At 42.1% G+C, this 12340-nt stretch overlaps 1 protein-coding gene across 2 annotated transcripts in view; it reads right to left on the reverse strand.

Annotated features, from left to right (window-relative positions):
• The window catches only part of LOC311001119 (protein 4.1-like), a 46503-nt gene extending 41704 nt beyond the window's left edge, over positions 1 to 4799 (reverse strand). For both annotated transcript variants that reach the window (XM_083992094.1, XM_083992095.1), the window contains exon 1: positions 4625 to 4799. The gene's annotated coding sequence lies outside the window, so the exon portion shown is untranslated. The remainder of the gene's footprint in view (positions 1 to 4624) is intronic.
• Positions 4800 to 12340: the final 7541 nt, after the last annotated feature.

A 12340-nucleotide genomic window follows, 5' to 3' on the forward strand; every position in this document is an offset into this window, starting at 1 on the left:
TGACACTAAATGCTCTGCTGATGCCCCCTGTGGAGGCAAATCTCCCATTTTAAGGTCCATTTGTGATTGTAAGGCACACTGTTGGAAAGTCACACACACTCACACACACACACACACACAGGAGGAGGAGGATGAGGCCTGCCATCTGTGCCGAGTGCTATTAGCCAGAGTACACCACAGCTGGGCCCGTCCCCCTGCCACCCCCCACCCCACACACACCCATTACCCTCCCCGGGGGCTTGTGGAGGTTACATGGAGGGGAATGGTTGGCGTTTTTCTGACACGTCGAGGCCCGTCCTGGGCGAGCCAGCTGTATATGATGCGACCCTCGTCTTCTGCACGGCTGCAGGGCTGACAGCTGTCACACAGAAAAACCCAAGCCACTGTAACGGGATACCACGGAGCTGGTCCGGCCACTCAGCCCAGACACCTCCGCTCGCCGTGTGGGGCTTCACAGATCCCCCCAAAAGTGTTTTTATCTGTCCTGACTCCAGCACAACAAACACAATTATTGATACGTGTCGTCATGACTGTGACCTCACCTCTCAGGGGGGAAAAATATATATAATATATCCTTCATTTTTTACTTTCATTCAGCGTTTACAGTCTTATCAAGCTGCTCATTTACAACTGTTAACTGCAGTGACTTATAATAGATGCAACATTATATTCTGCTCTGCATGCACAGAGCGCCACCATAAATGGAAACCACCAGTTAGAAGCTGCACTGTCACAATAACAGAAGGAGAGAAAACACATTTGATGCTGAATTTCTCAGAGCTGAAGTGACGAATTGAAAAAACAATGAATCAGAAACGGTTACAACAACTCAACAAAGCAAGGATGTCGTTGTTTCCAGCTTTTCCAATGTGAGGAATAAGTGGAATAATGGTTGAATTTATCTTTTGGGGGTTTTAGATCGTTGATCAAATAAAATAATCCGTAATAGCTTAAGTCACTTATCACAATATTGTGATATCCATAAGCTAAATGACTGAAACAAACCTCCAGATGAAACGGAAACGCCCTGTGATTTCATAAACTTTCAACACTTCTGTCAAACATGTTTTCCCGCTGCTTCTCCAAAGAAACAAAGTCTTTTGAAAAACAAGAAAGACTGGAAGGACAGAGCTGAAACTACACTGTGCCCCACAGCAGAACGAATGGCTTCGACACTGGTGTGTGTGTGTGTGTGTGTGTGTGTGTACGTGTGTTTACCTGATTGTCCATCCACCCAAACTAAACTGGTGTAACAAGCAGCACGAGGAACCACTCTGACTGTTTACCTGGCTCTGGTGGTGACACTCTCACCTTGTAAACAACAAGGAGCAGCAACAAATGTCCACCACATCTAAAATGTGACACGAGGCATCTGCAAAATGTTTCTCAACAACATGTCGCATTTCGCAGCAGCAGCAGCAGCGAGTCCTGTCCTGGACGAGTCAAGAATTCAAACAACTCGGGTCTGTTTTCTAGCCAATGACGTTCTCCAGCTCTGATGGGGAAATAAACTAAACATGGACTGTTACATCAGTGACTCTGCAAAAAAAAAAAAAAACATCTCAGGGCCAATGACTGGTGGCATTTGTGGCATAAACACTCAGCTGACAATTTATTACAAACATCAAAGCTTGAACTAATGCAGTGCTGCTACTCAACAGATCATTATGGAGGATGTTGTTGAACTCAGAGTTGTAGCACTGACATGTGTTTTAGGTTATTTTGTCCACCATGTTGACATCTAATGGACTAATAACAGTAATATCTCTCTGTAGCATGCATTAGCGTTAGCACAGTGTCGCTAATAAACTGGAAAACTAAGCTACATGAGATTTCTATGTAAACAGTTTCATAACAAACTGAAAGCTGAAACTAAAAAGTCTTTAACCTGCCATTACTGAGGCATTTCGTTCACTACTAATATCAATTTCATTTTCATAATGGACCAAACTGAACTGGACACACTCCACCATGCAACAGCAGAATGAGAGGAAGAAGGGCTGGTCACACCAAGGTGACTCTGAGCTGAGAGCTTTCTTTTTTTTTTTTTTTTTTTGCTGAGGAGGCCATAAATCCTGTCAGCCTGCTGCGTTTACATTCTTAGCATGACTGTCTCTAGCAGAGAGACACTTCAGGGATCCAGCAGACGCACCAGAGAACTTACTACTATCGCCTCTGCGTACGACACTATCAGCGTGTCTTCAAATGACACCGACGTGGCTGGGAAAGAAAAGCGACTCCTAATATAGACGTTTGTGTGGCGTTGAGAGCTCAATCCTGCTGCACTGCTCTGCTCCTTCGACAAAGGGAAAATCCCCTATTAATGGAAAAGATTAGACCCAAATCTCGGGAGCTTGATGAGAAGCTAATAACGTCTTATACAGAAACTGTGACTGGCCAGTGGGGATTAAGCATTTCATGAGATTAGCTACAGGTAATCAGCAAATCAGATGTAACTTCATTAGCAATAACGTCGTCGGCTGTCGAGCGGAAAACAAGGGTCAAAAGAAATGTGTGATATGTTTTAGTGGAAGCTCAGAGACAAATCTAAATGTGACGTCTGTGGGAGCCTCGCCTCTTCTGACCAATCAGAGCGATCGGGAGCTTCTGGTCGACGACGACTACCCCCCCTCGACCACTGTGAGGCTTTAAGCTAACGTCAGCCGCAGGGAGGGAAACAGTGACTACAGTATGTCTGACTCATATGGCTAGCAAGATCTTAATTTCCTCCATTAACTAGGACAGTGAATGCAGCGTGGATGTAGGTGAAGGGCTGGGTGGAGGGGGAGCAGCAGCAGCAGAGTGCTTTGCCTTTGAGCTAGATTTCCACATTGTGCATATTGTAGCTTTAAAACCAACCTTCTGGTTTGCTGGCATCACTGGAAAATACTTTAGCCCGAGCCATAATTTCATTAAAATACATATATTCACTTAAATTAGATTATGTGATTTTCAGTTGGAGACTATTCGTCCATGGAAAGAGCAGTTATATCTTAGTAGATGTTACATTGCATTGTGAAAATATACTGTAGGACAGAACGAATCAAAACAGGTTGTTGCTATTTGCTTTTATAAAAACCCACTTGAGATACCTCTACTCTTTAGTTTTCCCTTATTCCAATCAGGGCTCTAATTATTCTTCTTCGATTAATCTGATGAAGATGTTCTCAGCTAATAGTTCGACCTTAAGTACGCTCTGGAAAATACAGCTCATTCATACGCCAAGGTCATCAAGTTGATGCCATAAAGTTGCACATCTTATTCAAGCCAAACATATTCAGTTTTACAATGATACAGGAAGTTAAAAAGCAGCAAATGCTCCCATTAGAGAAGCTGGAGAACTCTAAACACATGATATAGTTTTCTACTGGGGCCTGTGTTAGTTCAGTTTTGGATGATACACTGTTTTGTTTTCCTTTTTATAGCATTTTAAGCTAAAAATACACATAGCCTACATCACCCTGGTTGACCTTATGCAGATAAAGAAGCTGTTGCTGCTGTGTGAGACTCCTGATGACCCAGTTGTGTCTCTGCAAAGTTTACACTGAACTAATCACACATTTCAGGGCGTTTCCTTAAGATATTAAGTCCTGCTGATGGATGGTCCCTAATGCATATTAAAGATGTCAGCAGTCTTTATGTATAATGATGGAATAGAGAGGTTAAACAAGTTGACATTAAGTACCGGTTGCACTCCCCCCACTCAGTCACTAAACCTATGGAGCAAGGGAAGGCCCACCACCACACTGCTGCTGCTGCACCAACAGCTTACTGTGCATCTTAATTAAATTGTCAAGTCAGACCCCGGCCATTGCATTGCATTGCATTGCATACCGAGCCTTGCCTTGCCTATATGGGGATGTGAGGATGATGCTAAAACTAGGGAGATCCAGATCCGTGTCATCCAGCTGCCTGTAAACCACGCCCACCGCACTGCAGATCAAAAACACCAAAAAGTATGTCGTCTCAAGACGGCGGCGACAATGTAACGATTTCTAATCCGCCGATCGCTCCACGAACACCGGTGACTCAGCGCTGCCCTTCACCGCTGTAGAAAAAAAAACCCCCCACAGCTGGATTCAGCTATAAAAGCGCCGCTTTTCTATTTCACCCACTTTCTGCCTCGAAGCCCGGAGCATGTTAGCTCCCTGTATCGAGAAAGCTGGGAGTTCCTTTGAAATATTTGTGTCCAACCTTTTGGCTTGTAGCTGCAGGACAAACACCACCAACACCTCCTCCTCCTCCACATCCACATCCACCGCTGCAGGAAGCTCATTCAGCAAAAACAACATTAACCTATACACAACGCTACAACACAGGGGGTTGAACACGGTTAGCCACGTCCACCCGACTTTTCCCTCCCCGACGAGCGGCTGCAACATTAGTGTGTTAGCTCCATACATTTCCAAATGTGTTAATTATCTGTCATGGAGCCGCGGGTGTTGTAGTCCGAGGAGGCGAGTATGTAAAAAAAAAAAAAAAAAAACAGAGAGAGAAGACACGAGACAGAGAGGGAGGACAACACAACACAAACAGAGCCGAGTGCATCTTCCTCTACATGAAGCCTGCGCGCTCAATAAACAGAGAAAAGAGGGATTTTGGTTTTGTTATTTTTTTTTTTTACCAGGTATGAACCGTCCTCGTTCAGCTGCCTGTAGCCTACGACTCGCATTCGTGGTGGGCTTCTTGTGTTTCCTGACAGCGGTGCTCCTCCACTCTGCTGCTGCTGCTGCTGCGCTGCTGCTGCTGCTGCTGCAGTTCCCCTCTCCACCAGCCTAGCAAACTCCACTATGCAGCTGAGAGCAGGATTGTGGGATATCAGGGACAGCCGGGGCATTATTTTAACAGCGCACCCTCCCCTTACCCCATCACTTACACACACACACACACACACACACATACAAATACACAAGCACAAGCGCGCGCGCACACACACACAGCATGGCAATTAGTGACACAAGGTTTGTTGTTGTACTGAGAAAAGCCACCGCGACTGAAGTCTGTGTGAGAGAAATGTGATTAAATGAAAGAGAATCAGCGGAGGAATGTAACTAAGAACATTTACTTCAATTCTGCGCCTAAGTTTAACATAGGAGACAAACTTCTACAGTAGCCTATTAGCTAGGTGTACTTTGATTAATCAGCATCATGCATGGAGCTGTGTTCAGCCCACTTATGTAGCTATAACTGTTAACTTTAGTATGTATTCAAACGATTTACTTTTTGTGTATTGTAGTTATACACTGTCCATCACTGTAAGATAGAGCATCACTTGTGCTGTCATAGCTACTTTTTTTTTTTTTTTTTTAAATCTGCACTTATCTGTAAATAAAACTATTTTTGCACTTCTGGTTGGTTAGACACTAATTGCATTTCATTGGCTTTGTACAAGGTAGTTAATTGATTCAAATATGCAATTGTAATTGGTGTCTGTAGTTAATCGTGATTAATCAGAAATTGATTGCACGTTTAGGGTTATTAGTGTTCAAAATATGTTTGTTTTGTAACTTAATTGCACATTAACCAACCATTAACAGTGACAAATATTGTCAAGAAAACCCCAAAAGGCTTCACCGCATTAGGATTAAAGATAACAGGCTCAAATAAAAACATGATGGTGTCGTTCAAGTGGTAACTGTCTCTCCATCCATGCTAACATACTAACTTAAAGATTATGTTCAGGTTTAGAGACATCACTGTTGGATCAAAAACAATACTACAAAATATAGTTTGTAACAACATAAAGCAAAATATGATGCAATGTCGTATATTTAGTATAGTTAAAATTAGCCTGATCACAGTCTAAACATGTGTTAAAGTGACAATAACAACAATCCAGTGATGTAATCCAACACTGTCACGAGCCATTATGCTCTGTAATGAGCACTTTTACTTCTCATTCATTCAGTGCATGTTGCTCCTGATGCTTCTGAGATAAAGAGCGTTTACTTTGTTATTCTGCGTCGTCATGTTGCTACTTCTGCTTCACTAAAAGATCTTAATACGAACTTCTTCCATCGCTGTCCTGAATGCAAAACAGCCGAATTTCAACCAGACTTCCTGAGAGTACTTTATGATATGCTCCATATTGGAAAACATAATCCAGGACATATTAAAAATGGCTCACACACGCACACACAAACATTTGTCGTCCTCCTATAGGCACTTATACAGTATGTATAGTATGTGCACAGATACAAGTTTTTAATTACTGTCTGGGTTGTGTTCCCTCTGGGGGATTTGAGGGTTTTGCCTCCTCCCAGTGGGAACTTGACCCAACTCGGTCACCCATTTGACTTTTATTTCATCTAATTGCTCTCATGCTCTGTGTCGTACACCACACGCCAGCACTTTACCGTACACTACGCAAACATACAGAAACAAAACAACCAAAACACACAGCTATGCACTTTACATGTTCAGAGAATTTCCGGCTGCAGTTGCACACGGATTCCCTAAATAGTGACGGAGACATGGCGGGCATGCTTTGCAGACAGTGGAGGGTAAATATAATAACACACACATACACACACACACAGTAACACACACACACACACACACACAGTGCAGCTCTTATGTACGGCAGCCAGACAGCTGGCTTCTCATTCAGCCGTTAGCTAATTGTAGCGCAGCTCGTAAAACAAGCTCAATGACAACAACAATGAATGTTTTACATGGAAGACGTGTAATTCACATTAGAATAAATGGCGATTCGGTGGCTTTATGTGCAAGTTTAAATTCCTACACACCAACCTCACACACAACCAGCAATAAGGAGCGAGGGTGTTTGTTGGAGCTACAGTGGGCTGACAATAGATGTAACAGAATATTCCTGTAACCTTCAGCGCTGGGAGGACAAATAAAAGCTGAGGGAGGCCGTTAAAAGGACACTTTCTACGTCGTGATCTCCTGCACTGTGATAACTTATCGAGCCGTCAACTTCGGCCTTAATGTGAAACCACCATTAACCATGAAAAACCATTAAAAAAAACTCCAAGGATGTGCAGCATTTTTCGCAGTTGCTAACATTAATGATTCACTGCTGTGTGTAGCTTTGTAATGCGACTGTAATTCTTTCATTTCTCCAGATTTATCTTTCACTTCCTCCTTAATTTCTTGTTTTTTTAAAGCACGACTATTATTGGAATCGTCAACCACATACGTCATGACAAGGAGGAGGAGGCTCAGTGAGAAGAAATGCTATAGAGAGAAGCAGCAACGAGTAACTGGGATGTCTGTTCTCTCTGCTCAGCCAAACAATAGTAATCTACATTTAGAGCAGGTGGAGTCTGGCACAGCGGAGTCATCGTCCGACTGATCGTCTCAGACATTGCTCATCAGGGCTCTGTCTGGCCAGTGGGCATTGACTACGCTCCTGTAATGCAGTAAACAATCCTAAATTAGAAGTCAGGGGGTTTACATAGTAGCCCGTCTGCAGAGGAAGCATCAGTCTATAAATGCATGCATTGTTATGATGAGCAAATATTTGCACTGTTTTGACCCCCTGCAGCCTAGACTGCACATCGGGACAGTTTCATCTTAAAAGCACGTTTCAGGGAGCTTTAAAGAGCCCCTAGGAGTTTGCTTATGGTTATAAAAGAGTCTCATATTAATGTGGATGAATCTACATTACCCACAATAATGGGTACATTTTTCGATCAATATCGTTTTGTCTTTATAGTTATTTTGATATTATTATTTAGTGGTAGACTTGCCCAGTATTTCCTAGTTTCGGTTTCCCTGACGCTGCCCGGCGGCTCATGGGAATAACGCCGCCGAATCGCTAGTTGGCATCGTTTATGGTCGGAACTACGACGGTATCTGATCGTCTTCGAACCTCCGACTTTCGGAAACTTCACTTTCCGAAACTCCTCGTAGTCCCTTTGAAAGGCACGTTTCAGGGAGCTTTAATGTGCTGTTCCTGATTTTAATATAAACTGAATGCAACAGTGTGAGGCAGGAAAACCAAAGCACATGACTAAAAAAGCAGCATGAACCTCCAGGCCTGCCTCACCAATCTGACAGAGTCGAGTGCATTTGATACCATCAACCTTTATCCCCCATCTGAGGATAAGATCTAACTCCAAAGAGGTGAAGAGGGACATTACAAGTCCACACAGACTCAGATTTTAAACTGTTTGCAGATACAGGTTCTTTCAAACCATGACAAACTTCATGGACACGTGGATGTCCTTAACCTTAAGGTGGATTTTTTTTCCCTTTAAAGCTGCAGGAAGTCAGTCCTGGCCACTAGAGGGGCGAAAGACTCACAAACAAGCTCTGAGCTAAGAGGCTCATTTTGCAGCATGTATTTGGATTGTTAAAGCCATCATTGTGTTATAAATAAAATAAAAAAAATAAAAAAGCACATGAGTTTTTAAGCCTTTCAGGTTTTCAATTGCGTTTACGGGCTAAAAACAGAACAACACGGGCTTCTGCTGAGAGTCTTTATTGTTCACCTGTTACATTTATAGGTCTAATATTCACTCTTGTTTTTTAGGTTTCATCGTGAGAAAATTATCTCAACTTAGTTCTACTGTTTTTGGTTTTGCCAGAGCTTTCACACAAACCAAGACGCATTTGACTTCATGTTACTAAAACATATGATTCATTATCACAGGGGGAGACTGCATGAAAAGTAAGCTGAGGTTACACTTTCAATTCTTATTTTGAGTCATCATGTAGTTCAGAAAAGGAATTAAAACTTTGTATTTCACCATAACTAGTGAAATATGGAAGTTATGGCAGAAAACACATTAAAGTGAATAACAAACTAAAAAAGGGAAAAAGGTATTAAACAACCTGTTTTTATGAATATATATAATATTTTATTCCCAGCAGGTTACATTTAGGCCACATCGTCTCCCACTGGGCTTGACTTACAGATGACCAAGTGGGAGTTCAGTTAAGTATTACTAATGCTGTATAACCTGAGTTTCTACTGACTACGAGTTTTAAAGATAAGTGTGAGTGCAGACGTATGACTCCTCACAGCGTCCAGAGCAGCAGTTGGTCGACTCGGCAGAATGATTAAAACCACCCGAGACAAACAACATGTGATCTCTGGACTCTGCTTAGCTTATGTGGCTGCTTAAGTCTTCACTTTTTTCTGCTGTGCACGGACTCTTACTTCCTGTGTAGCTCATCTGCTGCGGAGCCTTAACCTTGAACTTCATTAACCTTCAATCCAAACGCCTTTTACCCATAATTTTCACAAGCATTAGCATAAATTGGGAACATAAGGTGGCGTTCTGCTTCTCACACACAGCATGAACTGCTGTGATTGATTTTAAAACTTTGCACAGGTAGGACTGATTTACTTTTAATTCAATGAATTCATTTCAGAAATAGTATTTATTTAAAAAGATTATCATGCTGCTGCTGACAGTTGTGGGAAAGAAACAAGTCGGGGGTTGTAAACAGCTAAACCTGGTATAAGTGTGTATGAATATGTGGATTTGCCAAGTCTCTAAAACCGGTAACCTTATGTACCTCATCAGAGCAATCCAATTTACAGGGCTGCAGTCAGAACAAGCAAGCTGGCACTTCATCAATACATAATTACATTGCAGCATGTCCCTTACAATACATGGCAAACCACCCATGTGATCCAATTAACCAAAAAAAAAAAAGTCTTGACCAGTTTTCAGCAGCAGCCTCTGCTTTGCCCTGGGTCTGATGGGGGGAGGGGGGGGGGAGTAATTGCTGATATAAAAAAAAACAGACTCATATTTTCATTTTGTCTCCAGGCTTCCCCCCCCCACACACACACATACATAATCACAGAGTTTACACCACTGCGCTGCATTTTATGCTCATTTACATAAAATGATTTCCAGTTGAAGCACTTTCAGGTTTTTAATCTAAAACAATTGAGTCTTTATGGTTATTACTGCGAGCTTATCGCAGAGCATGGGGCTCTTATTCTGTAATTCTGTTCTTCACCTCTCTCTCTCTCTGTGAGGAACCAAAGCCACTATTCCTCCCTCTGCTATCCAGCTCCACTCAGCCGTGAATACCTTCACTCCCAGAGGCGCTGCAGGTCAGCGAGCATACAAACCAAATTACTGTCTGATTCTGACACTCTAAAAACTGGGCCGAACCGGCACCGTTACCTTGTGCACAACTTTCATCTCACTGTAAGAAAACCTTTGTATCAGAGTGATGAGAACCACTCCCATCTTTTTTTTTGAAGCACATCTTATCTCCAAGACTCATAAATGCCATTTGTAATTCCTAACCTTTGGAAAGTGACAGGCTAATGATCGTGTCCTTTAAGTTACTGCAGACGAGGACTATTTTTTTCTTCTTCTTGAGAGACAAGGAACATGTGGTTGAAAAGAAAACACTGCAGCAGCGTTTAGAGTCACTCTTCCCTTTTTTTTTTTTTTTTTACAGTTTTCTTTGGATATCAATATTTCAGCTTAGGGAGAACAATTAAAGCTGACTGATGGCCGAGCAGTGACGTCACCTCATCGATTTCACTTTGTCATCATGTCTCTATCTCTGCAGAATGCATCTTAACACAAGACAAAGAGACAGTAAAAGATAATCCAGATATATCTGCTGTATGCAAGTCTTAGTAACAATCGAAATGCGAGGGGACACATGGTATTTCGAGGACAGTTAAGTGTCTGAGCCATCACAGCAACAACAACACACTGAGGGAATAAACTGGAAGCAGCACAACACGGTATTTGGCAGCGACACCAAACGCTCCTGCGACACAATGGTGCATTTGAAGAAGAGGACTTCAGATGGAGCCCACGCAGTGTGAGACTAACCCCGGACTCTCCACTATAAATATACCATGTGACCGTCAAGGTGCCATCCCATCAGGAGCCGCAGCAGCAGCAGCAGCAGCAGCTTTATAAGGCAAAGGCAGCCCCACACACCGCTCTCAAGTGATCAGGAATCGCTGGGAGATAACAAGGCTCCCAACAAGCTTATCTCTTCCACTCAACAAGATTGAGTCATACGTGTTATCTCCTCCAGCCCCCGAAGGCTTTGGTGATCACAAGCGGCAGCACCGCTCACGTGTCGGCTTCGGCTCGCGTCAACCGACTGAACCATAGAGTAACAAAAGAAAAAAAAAAAAATCTGTTGAGGCCTCAGGCTGAAGCTCCTAAATGTTGAAGGTCGTCGTTGTTGTGTGTATTCAAATGATTTCCTGTTCAGAAAGTCTCACTGTGGCAGCAGCTGCCAATCATCTTTATTATTGATTAACCCTACAATCACGTGGCGATTATTAGTTCAACTGCTGAGTGTGGGAAATGTCAAAACTCAAATGTGCATCGCAAAAGCCTGAGGCTCAAGTTGTTCAACTTATGACCCAACATGACAAAGAAGAGCAGATGATTCTAGCAGCAAATTATGGATCTGCAATTATTTTTGATCAATTTTGGACTAATTTCCTCTGTTTAATCAAATCTAACTAAACTAATTAGTTCCAGTTATTAGGATGGAAGTGTGTAGCCTAGGTCGTCTAACAGGAAGTCGAATAACACAGTACTGTTAATAAAAACTGTTGTTGTAGCTACAGTACTATTGATCTTAGAGCTGGTTAAAGAAGACAATTAGGAGAAAACCAACCAGTGACTATTATGATAATCAATATATTTATTTTACTTTTCAAGAAGAAAAGGCAAAGTTCACTCTCTTGGATCAGGGGATTTGATGCTTTTATTTGTTGTATGGAAATAGATCGATAGATAAAACAACATATTTGAATACATTTACTTAGGATATTGGGAATTTTTTTGGAACATTTTATGGACAAAATGCTAAATATTCTGTTTAACATGATGCAAAATAATGTTGTTTCCTATGAAATTAATTAAATGTGATTCAAATGTAAAAAATAATTTGAAGAAAATACTAAGTTTGAGGAAACTTTGGAGCCGAATCTTCTCAACTGAGCGGTTAAAAAAGTAATATTTTATTCCTCCCTCTTGCCGACAGTCTGTGGGAAATCTGTGGGTGTAATGTAATAACTCAAACACTTGGCTCAGCCATTTTTATTTCAAAGAATGTCCACAGATATTACTTTACTCCAACCTTTGCATGCCTTATCACTGAATCACGATAAAGGCAGAGAGAGATCTGCAGACTTTTTTAACCTTTAACCTCTTATTTCTGACTCACTCATGGTCGCATACGCTCCACCTCGCCCTCCTGCAGCACAGTCGCCATGCAGTGCCGTTGATGATGAACTAAACATTGATTTGAATTCCTGAGATTTAACAGTGGGAGATAATAGTCTTTATCACACCGAACAGAGTGAAGGGTCTCCTCTGCAGAGCCCCTCACATGTCTGCAGCAGGAGCAGAAGCAACAGTTG

The sequence above is a fragment of the Trachurus trachurus genome (genome assembly GCF_905171665.1).
Source record: "Trachurus trachurus genome assembly, chromosome: 17".
Taxonomy (NCBI): domain Eukaryota; kingdom Metazoa; phylum Chordata; class Actinopteri; order Carangiformes; family Carangidae; genus Trachurus; species Trachurus trachurus.